The sequence below is a fragment of the Acipenser ruthenus genome, chromosome 9 (assembly GCF_902713425.1).
Source record: "Acipenser ruthenus chromosome 9, fAciRut3.2 maternal haplotype, whole genome shotgun sequence".
Classification (NCBI taxonomy): Eukaryota; Metazoa; Chordata; class Actinopteri; order Acipenseriformes; family Acipenseridae; genus Acipenser; species Acipenser ruthenus.
The window spans coordinates 54,966,315-54,978,779 of record NC_081197.1 but is presented as its reverse complement, the minus strand read 5'-3'; the positions used below and the strand labels follow the sequence as shown (position 1 = coordinate 54,978,779).

Sequence of the window (12,465 nt, the reverse complement as noted above, 5' to 3'; positions counted from 1 at the left end):
TTGGAGACCCATCAGTAATGCCACCATTTTGAAGTCTCCTATGACCAGCAAGGTCTTGATGCTGTTGTAATCCTCTTAGAGGTGCACCGAGTGAGCCAGGGGAAGAGACGGGTACTTGTTACCATTATGGAGCAGCACGGCTTTGAGGCTCCTGGATGAGCTGTCAATGAAGAGGCGCCACTCATTCTGTTTACAGGCGATTCCGATTGCCTCGAACAGACTGGTCACATTGTGGCAGAAGCAGAGCCCATCTTGACGGGTGAAGAAGCTGGAAAAAGGTTGGTGACGCTTCCTCTGATCTGCGACTTGCACACTTTCATCCAACAAGTTCCACTGCTTGAGCCTAGACGTCAAAAGCTCGGCATTGGACTTGGTGAGACCAAGGTCTTTTTGGTTGGGGTAGCATGGGTTTCTCTCCTCAGCTCCACCTCTGAAATTGTCATCTGGATCTACAACGTCTTCCTCGTTCTCTGACTGCAGATATGTATCCACTTAGGCAGCTGGAACTAAACTGAACTGGTGGGCTTAAGGTCCCTGTATTTATACTACTATTTATATTACTGGAAAGTTCTAGATAGTTCTAGAAGTTACTCCAAGTTTACTCAGCACTGAATCTATCTTGAATGTTCTGGAAAATAGATACATTTCAAAATATCACTGTCCTGGTCACAAAAGCAGTTTGTGGGGAATAATAGCCATTTTCTATACTTTTGAGGCATAAGCAATTAGGAAATAACACTTACTACCCAGGAACAAAAAAAAAATAATAATTTGTTACACGGTGTTATTTGAAGTGACAAAGTCGGGGTGAGTGAGTATAAAGACAGCAATTTTATTTATTTATGTATTTATTTTTGTATTTTTTTCTGTTTTGATATCTTCCAGTTCATTTAATTGTTCTTCATCCAAATCGGCATGTCTACTTACTGCTTTTGGGATTTTCTTTATGGCAGTTGGTCACTCAGTTTTATTGTTAAAGATGTACCTCTGTGTAAAAGTCACAGCCAGCGGCGTGTGATGTTATGCAGGAAAGGAGTTGGTGCAAACTCACATTTATATTAAGAACAAGAACAAAACAAGAAACCAAAACAAAAAGAATAAACTATATCCACTACTAAGAACTTTAACTATTGGCATGTCAAGCACCAGTTAGGCTCAGCAAGGCTTCAAGCTATCCCTTGACCTCTCTCTCTCCTCGACTGCCCAGAAATGCCAGCATTTATACCTGAACAGATATGCCATGCCCCCTGACTAAACCAAGTGAGTGGTTGCTTCTATAAACTGTCAAACATTTAGAATAAATACATACTTCCAATACTTTAAATCCTGATACACTATTATTATAAAACAAACATACAAACAGGCATGTGTATCAAATAAATAATACTTTAAGCAAGCACAAGATAAACAATGCAAAAAACACTTCCCCTTTCTTTTTACATAATGTTGCTGCCCTGACTACAGGAAGTCAGTACAGGTATCAAAAGACCCCTCACCCAAGATGGTGTTTTTTTCACTTCCTCCCACAAAATGGAGGACAGTACTACTCTACGCAACTGAGGTAAGTTAAACAATTTTACAGCATATTTCGAGAGGAACCTTGGCCCCCATCGATTTTACAGTTGTGCCTATTTGCTTTGTGCTGGGCAAGGTTGCCCCAATGGTTTCTTGAAACTTGGCTTGTGTTTTTGATATCTCCACCTGTTTCAGATATTATACACAGTAACAAAGAAAGGTTTGAAGGTTTCTAACAACTAGATCCACGCAATCCACTGAAGTGTGCACCTTTCCAGTGTTACTGCCTCAAAAGTGGCAAAACCCATGAACCCCCTTTCCTTCTTTCCAGAAACCTCTCTGCTGCAGGACAATAAATTACACACAACAAGTAAGTAACAAATTAGTTTTTTTTCCTCTTTTGTTGTGGGTGCAGTTACATATTTGTTTTAAAAGTCACAGTATTTAATTAAAGTACAGTTAAAAGAAAAGTCCAAACCTGTCCATTGCTGGTTTTACAATGTGAAGGGCCTTGCTCCATCACACTCTGTAACTGTAAACAAGATGGCTACCGGTACTTTAAATTCTGTGAGGCCGCACAGTGATTTTTAATATGTGACAAGACTCCAACTGTCCGTATCCATCCAATATATGGACAACTGGAACCTTGCTCGACCAATCACATTGCTTGTTTCACGTTCCATTGCCAGCCCTGGATTATAATTGTGTATGTACTGTATGTGTATCTTACACACTGTAAACAGCACACTTTCAGTCAAATCCCCAGTGTTGTAATCGCTTTCTTATACATGTACTGTAGTATGCTATGCTAATAACAACTGAAATGAACCAGCTGTGGATTTGATAACCAAATAACAATTGTCTGTGGAGCATTGGGAACCTGCATTTGCTGAAATTCACTTGCTACAACCTGCTGTTGCAATCTTGTAAATTAATATGCTTCATGTAATCTTGGCATTCCACATAATACACTACAAATACTGCTGGCCACAACTCCAATACTCTACATATATAGAGAGTGTTATGTACAGTGTTATAAATATAGTGTTATAAATGTTTTAGTTTCTGTGTCTTTCAAATGAAAATGTCAGTTCAATGTATTGGCCAGGGCCCAATTTTAAGGAAACAAGGTAACATGCAAACATAAGGGCAATGTGCTGTATGTTTTGCTGTCCCCTTCATGTTGTGGTATTTTTTTTTTTTTTTAAGATTTAGTCATTGCCAATAATTTTTATTATTTTCTCCCAATTTGGAATGGCCAGTTATTTTTAGGCTCAACTCACCGCTACCACCCCTGCGCTGACTCGGGAGGGTGAAGACAAACACACGCTGTCCTCCGAAACGTGTGCCTGCAGCCGACCGCTTTTTTTCACACTGTGGACTCACCATGCAGCCACCCAAGAGCTACAGCATCGGGGGACAACGCAGCTCTCGGGCAGCTTACAGGCAAGCCCGCAGGTGCCCGGCCAGACTACAGGGGTCGCAGGTGCGCAGTGAGCCGAGAACACCCTGGCCGACCTAAACCCTCTCCCCAGGCAGCGCTTGGCCAATTGTGCTGTGGAATAGCCTGGACTTGAACCGGCGACGTCCAGGCTATAGAGCGCATCCTGCACTCCACGTCACTCCTGACATTTAGAAATATTTACATTCATTGAACAGTTTTGGCATACATGTATGTGACTGCAGTGTTTCATTATATTCATAAACACTCATTATTTTTATGCTTCCAGCCTTTGCAATAAAGAGTGTATTTAAGATGTATATGGGACCTGCGATTTGGAACGTGGGTTCATTAACTTTAGAGCTGCTGTGAAAAATAAATATTTGAATGAAGGATTTATTTTTAAATACACAGGCTGACATACTTTTATATTTTGATATACTTGCTGTTCCCTCTTCATAAGATCGACAGTGGCTGCATTTCTGTCACTCCATCTGTGCCTTCATCAAAATCACTCAAAGCTAACATGCAAATGAGGCCACCCCACTGAAGTGATGCAGATCTGGCACTAACGCAATGAAAAATGATGGGGCAAAGCGTGTCACCAAAATCATTACAGGGCAAATGCAATTTGCTCCCATTTGAACGTTTGCCCCAGTGTTAGAAGTTTGCCCCATCATCAAAATTGGGCTCCTATAATATAAAATAAATCTTACCAGTTGAAAATCACATGCTGTGTGAGTGATCTCTACACACATGTGCAGGTATTCCATGATAGTTTTTATAAATACAGTGCATATAATATATCATTTATTAATGCTTTTTCGTTGTATATTTTCATATAACACATCCTTAGGACAGGGTTATTTAAATGAACTTAAACCAAGAGGAATACAACTTAATAACTTAAGCCAGCTCTTATGCAACCCATCTAAACTGTAGTCATGAGGCTGGGTAATAAGAGAATGGAATACACATTAGATTGTACAACATTATCATTGAAATGACTTATACGTAGGAATACATGAAGGGAAAACAGTAGTACTGTTCTTACTGCAAGTTACCTTCATATGTTTTTATATGTGTTTTCAGGAGCTTTTTGGTTCAGTAGTCTCTCCAGCATGCACTGTATGCAGGAAGAATCTCCCGCTTACTACCAACTATGGAACTTGTATTGAATGCTGGGAGTTATGGGAGCTCTAGGGGGTCACAAATCTACACTTCTATTAGTGCATCAGTTAATTAATACTGAGACGTTCCTAGCCCTAAGACACACAGTCATTAAAGTGTCAAAATACTGTATCAAAATAATGTTTACATAAATAATGTTTTCATTCTAATTAAGTGTTAATGAACAACACAGAGGTCTGTAACTGGCAGATAATGACCTGCGGGTAGGTACAGTGTGAAATTTGAAATTGGCATACCAAAATACAGTTTTTTGGTAGAATAGAGTGAAACTGTTGTTTTAATGTGATCCAGCTCGATAATGTCAATTTTGCACATTTGTTGATTCTAGTGAAAGTGATATTGAAGTGGTTGTTCTGTTCTTCACAAGGGGATGTGAAACCACAAGCACCTTCAGGAAGCAGGTGTTTGAATTTTGATGAAGAGTATTTGCACATCAACAGATGGTTTAATAAAAATGTATAGACTACAACCTGGTTCACACATTACACATTAAGATAAAGTTCTAAACTGAATGTGACAGTTTTGACACTAGCAAGTGATCAGCTAAAACATAAGCATTTGTTATTCATTTATGTATAAGAGGCTTTCGCGGCATATCTCTCACAGCTGCTGCAGTTAGAACTGAAATCTTTATTAGCAGGTTTACTCCAGGGTATGAATTTTAATGTAATAAAAATGAATCACAGTGAAGCCTGTGGTATTAACTTTCAGCAACTAGCCGAGTACACTTCTGTATTAAACATGCAAACTACCATGCTTGTCAAAACATTTGTGATGTGGTCTGCATTGCAGATTTGTGGTAATATTCTTACAGTAGAAAATATTAAGCCACTGCTAATACAAATAAAAACAAATCTAAAATTCTGTTTTATTTATCACAAATTATACTTCCACTTACATAACTAAAGGGACGATTGCCAGTATGGAAAGTCTCAAGGCAATGGTGTTTGTCTTCATAGCCTAATTCCAACTTTCTGGCTTATACACCATGCATCTCCCCACTCCCTTCCGGGCTCATCATCTCTGAGACAGTGACGCAGGAGCCAGCATATCAATAGGATTCATGTTTGTCTTTCTGTGCTCAGTGCAGAGCCACTGTGCATTCTTCTGATGAACAATTCTGATTATTTGTTCTGTTGGTGAAACTTCATTTTCAGGAGACAGATTTTCTATCACTATTTTGCACATACATTTGAAAGCATAATGATATTCACTGCAAATTTTTTTTTTCTTCCAACACATAGACTATCAGTACAAAATATTACAGTTCTTTCCCATTAAATCCATCTGACTTCCACTGACTCATGACACATAACCTCAGTACACAAACTAGTCTAGCGAAAACAAATCCAACCTGAAAAATTATTTATATTCATAAAAGATTATAAAAGTAATGTGTATGTTTAGATATTACAGTTAAGAAACATATCTGAATGTTAACACTCATTAGCACAGAAACATTCTCAAACACACCTTGCTGTTAAATAATTTTGTTTTCTATAATTTGTCACTGACTTGTGTGAGGCTTATTATCCTCCAGTGCAGATGAAATAGAAGCATGTGTCACACATTTTGCATATATCTGTCCATCTGTATATCCGTCCATCTGCATGTGACACTTACATGTATGAATATGTCTGGAAAACCTCTTATCCGGTTGTCATGAAACGTGGTGTTAACATTATTTAGCTTCAGTTATGGAAATGTCAGATTGTGAGGATTATTATTATTATTATTTGTTTATTTAGCAGACGCCTTTATCCAAGGCGACTTACAGAGACTAGGGTGTGTGAACTATCAGCTGCAGAGTCACTTACAATTACGTCTCACCCGAAAGACGGAGCACAAGGAGGTTAAGTGACTTGCTCAGGGTCACACAATTAGTCAGTGGCTGAGGTGGGATTTAAACCGGGGACCTCTTGGTTACAAGCCCGTTTCTTTAACCACTGGACCACACAGCCTCCTTAGGATCTACTGTAGGAGGGGGTTTCTGTCCACCTGGATGTCAAACTATACACGTCTTCATCATACTTACTTATCTTGCCACAAGTTGGATGGATGGCTGTTCATTCACTTCCTGCATTACTGGAAATATTATGGCCTCTTCAATGGAGTCGCATGTGCAGATGCAGAATAGAAAGTGAGCATGAGGCTCAGGTGGGTCCTTATACATTACTGTGCATGCACCACAAGTAAAGTGGTAAAATAAAATCTGAAAAACAAGATCAACAGGAAAATAATAAATAATATAATAATCATATGTCAGAAAGGGGTTTATATTTATATTATTTATATTATACCTTTCAGTCTGATAAGTAATTGTCAACGGTTCCAGGATATGTCATCAGTTTAAATGTTGTTTTTTCTTTGGGCTTCCCCTGTGAGTATCATTTTAACCCCTCCCAGACTCTGGTCTGTCTCTGTGCCCTGAAGACAGTATTTATTTATTTATTTTACCATCAAAGGTTTGTCAATTTTACCTTACATTGCAGGAACCCCTGGAAGGGGGTAAATACTGAATATAAAATAATTAGTGATTTTTTGTACAAAATGTTTTTATACGTTTTATCAGATTTATATGTTGCTTTTTAATTTCAGAAATGATTACCTTATACAATGTTTGTACAGGGGCACCACCACACCTCTCACCAGTATTCTGTACATAACTTTTCCCCATTCTCTAACTATAGGTGGACTGGAGTGATTCTAGTGTCTAAGCCTTTATTGAGCAAGTCATATTTCTGTTTGAGAGCCATTGCTGTCTGTGATTGGATAAAAAACAAACAAAATAAACGGCAAGAACTTTTAAAACATTTTGTACATTATTCGAGCGAAGTAGCCTCAAACACAAACCATTCGAATAAAAAATAAGACAGAAAAAGAAACGTTTATATCGTGGTTAGCTGATATTTAAATAATTAAACCCAGCCATCATTGGCGAGACCCTGGAAATTCATCAGATTTCCCTGGGGAGCTGAACCCAAATCCTGGTGTCCGCAAGAAAGATATAAAAACATATGAAATTAAACTGGTGCAGATGAGATAAACTGGTTTCAAATTGTTTTAAGAGTGTCAATGGACTTGCTATCACAAGGCTATTTTATTTCCCTTTAAACACTTCTCACAAAGGGCAGGTCTCTTAAGATGTAATCTGAAAGAAGTAGCCCTTTGTTTTCTTACTGTATTTATCCACTGGAAATATCTATCATTTGACCTTTTTTTATATATATAAAGGCTCTTAAGAATTGTATGGTTTATGGTGTTCTAATGTGTCTGTTTCACAAACACTCACTTTGCTTTCTTTTTAATTTGAAACCTTTTCAAAATGCTTTCCTATAGTTTGCTGTTATGTGTTCAAAAATAAATCTCATTCAGTTATTCTCTACTTTAGTATAATAATGGAAGGACCTTGTAGCAAACGCATTATTTTCAAGTACACAGTATATCACAAAAGATAACTTGGAAAAATGAAACTGCAAAACATTGCTGTGGTATTTATTATTATTATTTATTTCTTAGCAGATGCCCTTATCCAGGGCAACTTACAATTTTTATAAGATATCACATGATTTTTACATACAATTCCCATTTATACAGTTGGGTTTTTACTGGAGCAATCTAGGTAAAGTACCTTGCTCAAGGGTAAAGCAGCTGTAATACAAGTAATACAATAAGAGCAAGAAATACAATAATTTTTGTTCAAGTGTGACAAACCACAATTCAATAATACAGCAGATAATAGTGATAGTTACATCAAGATATGATTAAGTACAAAATACTACAGGTTAAACACTTGGCAGATTACAGTATTCTGAAGTACAGGATTAAATGCAGTAAATTAGGGGGCAGATAAGAGCAAAATAAAGCACATTTAAATGAAGGGTGATAGTGCCCCAGGATACAACAGAGGAGTTCTGCAGGTGCTGTTTGAAGAGGTGAGTCTTAAGGAGGCGCCGGAATGTGGTCAGGGACTGGGCAGTCCTGACATCTGTAGGAAGGTCGTTCCACCACTGCGGAGCAAGGGTGGAGAAGGAGCGGGCTCTGGAGGCAGGGGAGCGTAGCGGAGGTAGAGCCAGTCTTCTAGTGCAGGCGGAGCGGAGAGGTCGAGTGGGGGTGTAGGGAGAGATGAGGGTCTGGAGGTAGATGGGTGCAGTCTGGTCAAGGCATCTGTAGGCTAGTACAAGAGTCTTGATAATTCAAAGAACAAGGCTATTGTGTGATATGATTTGGGAAACAGAATTAAAGTAGAACCCCAAAACGTGAATGATGGTGAATACTTCATAAAGATAATTGAATATTTTGTTGTTTATTAATTTAGGAAAAGTTTTGGGACAACTCTGCGGAACAAGCCTTCCAGCTTACTTGATCATATAGACCACAAGAACAACAGAAACCAGAGAAAATGATGCTGAAATATAGTTATCCCAAATTCACTTACAGTGAAAATTGCTAATTTATGGATGGAAGGGCAGACAGTGATGCTAATGATTTTTTTAGGTGCTTGAAACATGAGGCCTTCGATTAAGGCTATCCATCCAGGTCATATTTCTTTAAAATTATTCATGAAAGTTCTAAAGTTTCATAAGTTTCTCGGATATAAAATTGTGACAGAGATCGAATGAGTCTTAGTGTTAGATCTCCCTCTCGACCTGTGAGAGCACGGTATACGAGGAACAGAGTACCCTTAATGAAATGGCACGACAATTTATTCCGTAGGGTAGATGGAAGTCGGTCAGTTCGGAAGGGGGCGGAGCCATGGCACCCGAGCTCAGTGACCCAGACGGTAAGCGGCGTGGCATCCGAGGACTGGAGGAGCGGATGCGCTCGTTAACCTCGGGGTCATGGGCGAGGGTATAAATAGGGGGCATGGCTTGAGTGATCTGTTCCTTTGCATATGGTTAAAACATATAACCGAGAAGGAGCCCGAAACGTGAACGCGACCGTGAGTGTTTTGTGTCTGTGTCCTAACACTGTGTGTCTTGTGTGTTGTTGTCTCACTAAGATTACTGAGCACGATCCGGAGCTGCAGCCGCAGGCCAGCGAAAACCCGGACTTCACCACTCACCTGTCTCACTTTCGGAACTGTCTCTGTGTTTGCACCTTTTAACACTTGTATCACGCACTGTCTTTGTGTTCGTGTTTAGTGTGGGTGTCGGAACGGGACTTTGGGGTTGCGGGTCAAACCCGTAGGATTACAATTAGAAGTGATACACGCCGCTGTATCACTTCCAGCACTATTATTATTTACAGGTTTTGCCTTGAGGCTCTGGACATTTATTAAATTAAATAAACACCCTTGCACCTGTACCAACGTCTGTCTGTGTGATTATTCTACACTGCACTCACCTGCACGTCATTACCACTTTGCCACAAAAATATATACAGATGAAGCTGCTTTATATCATGATTGCCGGGCAGGCATGATTAGCGATATAAAGCGGGTTTCACGTTTGCCTATGACAGCACATTAAAGTGCGAGGGGAGAAAAAGAAAGAAAACTAATGGTGAACTAAAGAGCAGGTGTTTTAATACTGTACATTCAGTCATTCTTTATATTTAAACAAATGCTTATAGTTTACTACAGGACAAATAGGTTTTGTATCATTAACTGGAACAAAACAGTTTGTGTCATTATCTAAAAAAAGACATGAACTGTCGACTGATGAGAACTATCAATTAGGCATTGCACTTGTATTTTTTTTTTTTTTTCGGCGTGCATTTGTATAAGACTGACTGTTAAAGAAGATAAATTTGGTGACGTTGGTGTTTTGTAACTGAACTTTATCCCGTTAAGACCGCCCACGCAGCATTTGACAGGCTATTTGCCCGATATAAACGGCTGCCCGCAATAACCCTGGACTGTGTCCGTGGTGGATACTGTGTGTGTGTGTGTGTGTGTGTGTATATATATATATATATATATATATATATATATATATATATATATATATAACCAGTTAGGCTGCATTTTTGTTCATTCAACACCCCATGATTTCCACCCTTGCCCTTCCACTGATGTGGGTCTCAAAGTAGACTCTGCTAAGTGGTTTTGTGGACATTGTAGTGGTTGTCTGGGATTACAGGACATGCAATGCAGATATACATAAAGTTAAGGCAGACAAGGTTTTTCTTTTTTAAATGTGTACTTCATTGCTTGACTGGCCAAATCTGGTCTCAGCCATGACAGCTATACTGCATGACTTCACAATTTGACAATAGTGAGGAGCTAGCCATCAAAGTGGTAACAAAAAACAACTATAACATCAAGGTTTGACTAATTGATGAAAGAATTAACCTATATTATTCGAGCAAGTGTGTGCTACGATTGCATTATCACAGAGTTGCCCCACTTTAGTATGCATATAGAAGTATTGAATTGCTGCTTTTGTATTATGAATATGTGTATACTGTTATTTATACATGTTATTTAAATGGTCTGGTTGTGGCAGTTGTATGTGTGGTTTGCTCTTTTTTTCTACTATGTACTGTACAGTGCTTGGTGACTTTTTATAAAAAGCACTATATAAATACAATAATAAATACATAAATAAATAAACCCTGAACACAGCTTTCATTGCATGCGTGTACTCCATCAGGATTAATTGGCTTAATAAAGGCATAACAGATTCCGACAGGTACATAAACAGCTTCTTCTAAGTAATAAGTAAGGACATTATATTAGTTTTTGTTTTTTTCTGAAGAAACGAGTTACGAGTAATAAGTTCCTTTTTTCAGTAATGTGCCCAACACTGAACATAACATACAGAGCTACTGTAATTAAACTATTCAACATAATCCCAAAGATTAGCATATGCAGGAGTAGCCAAAACCAGCTGTAAAAATGGCGAAATATGGCGCACCACTCTCTGCAGTCACAAAATAAACCCTACCTTCTCTCTCCGAACTTCACAAGAAATTATGTTACCTTGACACATTAGATATTGAAAATCTACAACTTGCAGTACTATAGTTTATAACATGTAGACACAATTCATTTAAAACTGAAACTCTTTTTAAATTTTGAACATAGAATAGCAAATCTATCATACAATAATTGAAATTGTTTTAAAGAACAGTCATATATAATTTATTTTCTTACTATGTCTCAGGCTAAAAACATTTAAGGTAGAATAACCAGGTAACAATACAGTGTACAAAATGTTAGTAAGTTTTTCATTTTTCCCTTTATTATGTGTTTCTGGAATGCAGGCACATAAAACAAGGACATATTTAGCTTATTTGTGTCAAGCAAGCTTTAGCTAACTGCTGAAAGAAGGAACCTATAATGTTGGAGCAAGTGTGTTCTACGATTGCATTATCACAGACTTGCCCCACTTTAGTATGCAACATTATTTGCATTTGCACATGACTAAATCACCAAAAAATAACATACAAAGCTACTGTAATTAAACTATTCTGCATATGAGATTGAAGATGATCCCAAAAATTCATCATGTACAGTGGTAGCCAAAAGCAGCTATAACAATTGCGAAATATGACGCGTTACTCTCCGTGATAAAACAGAGTTCAGTTAAGCTGTCCTGCATCTTCTGCACGCTAGAGGGCGTTATCTGACTAGAAACTGGTTTGTCACAGATTGCTACTGAAATAGTGTTTTGCTGAAACTTGTGAATACCAAAAGCTTACACTGAGTTAGTCATTTTTGTACTGTACTGTATGATTGTGGTAACAGATAGAATATACCAAAGCCTACAGTATATCAAGAAGTTAAGCAACACTTTTGCTGGAGATGAATAAGTGCAGCATGCTACAGCCCAAATGAAAATAGCTCTGGTGATATTATATACTTGGAGTCAGTGGGTGTTCTGGGGCTAGAGCATGAACGGGGTAAAATAGGGGATGAGGAGCATCTGGCAGTTATTTTAACATAACGTGAACAATCACCGATTCGGCTAAAACGTTGCCTAATAGGAAAAAATGTGTTTTTAATATGTGTATGCACACCAACAGTAAGCAGAACAAATAAATAAATATCCCACTTCTCACCTGATGTTTCATTTGTTGTGTGTATATATGCAACCTACAGTAATTGTAAATACACTTTCATCATTTATTTTCACTTACTGTGTAGATGTGTGCATGTTAAAGACTGAAGTAATGACTGTGTGTCTAAACAATGCATTTCTCAAGGGTGACAAAAGTCAACAGTGTACATTAAGAATTAAGTCAGGACTACTGGTGAGTACAGTAATAAATTGTATATTATGTATTATTTTGTTTATCTAGTATAACTATTTTATGAAATTTGTTTTCCCTTTAGAGGCAATAACCTAGATTTGCAACAAGTAAATGGACTC

At 38.1% G+C, this 12,465-nt stretch overlaps 1 long non-coding RNA gene across 1 annotated transcript; it reads left to right on the top strand.

The window, feature by feature from the left end:
- The first annotated feature begins 1,506 nt into the window (after window positions 1-1,506).
- Window positions 1,507-2,881, top strand: LOC117405571 (uncharacterized). The gene is made up of 3 exons (XR_004544871.2): window positions 1,507-1,561; window positions 1,847-1,885; window positions 2,778-2,881. It is a non-coding gene; the product is annotated as an uncharacterized LOC117405571 (long non-coding RNA).
- The last annotated feature ends 9,584 nt before the right edge of the window (window positions 2,882-12,465 follow it).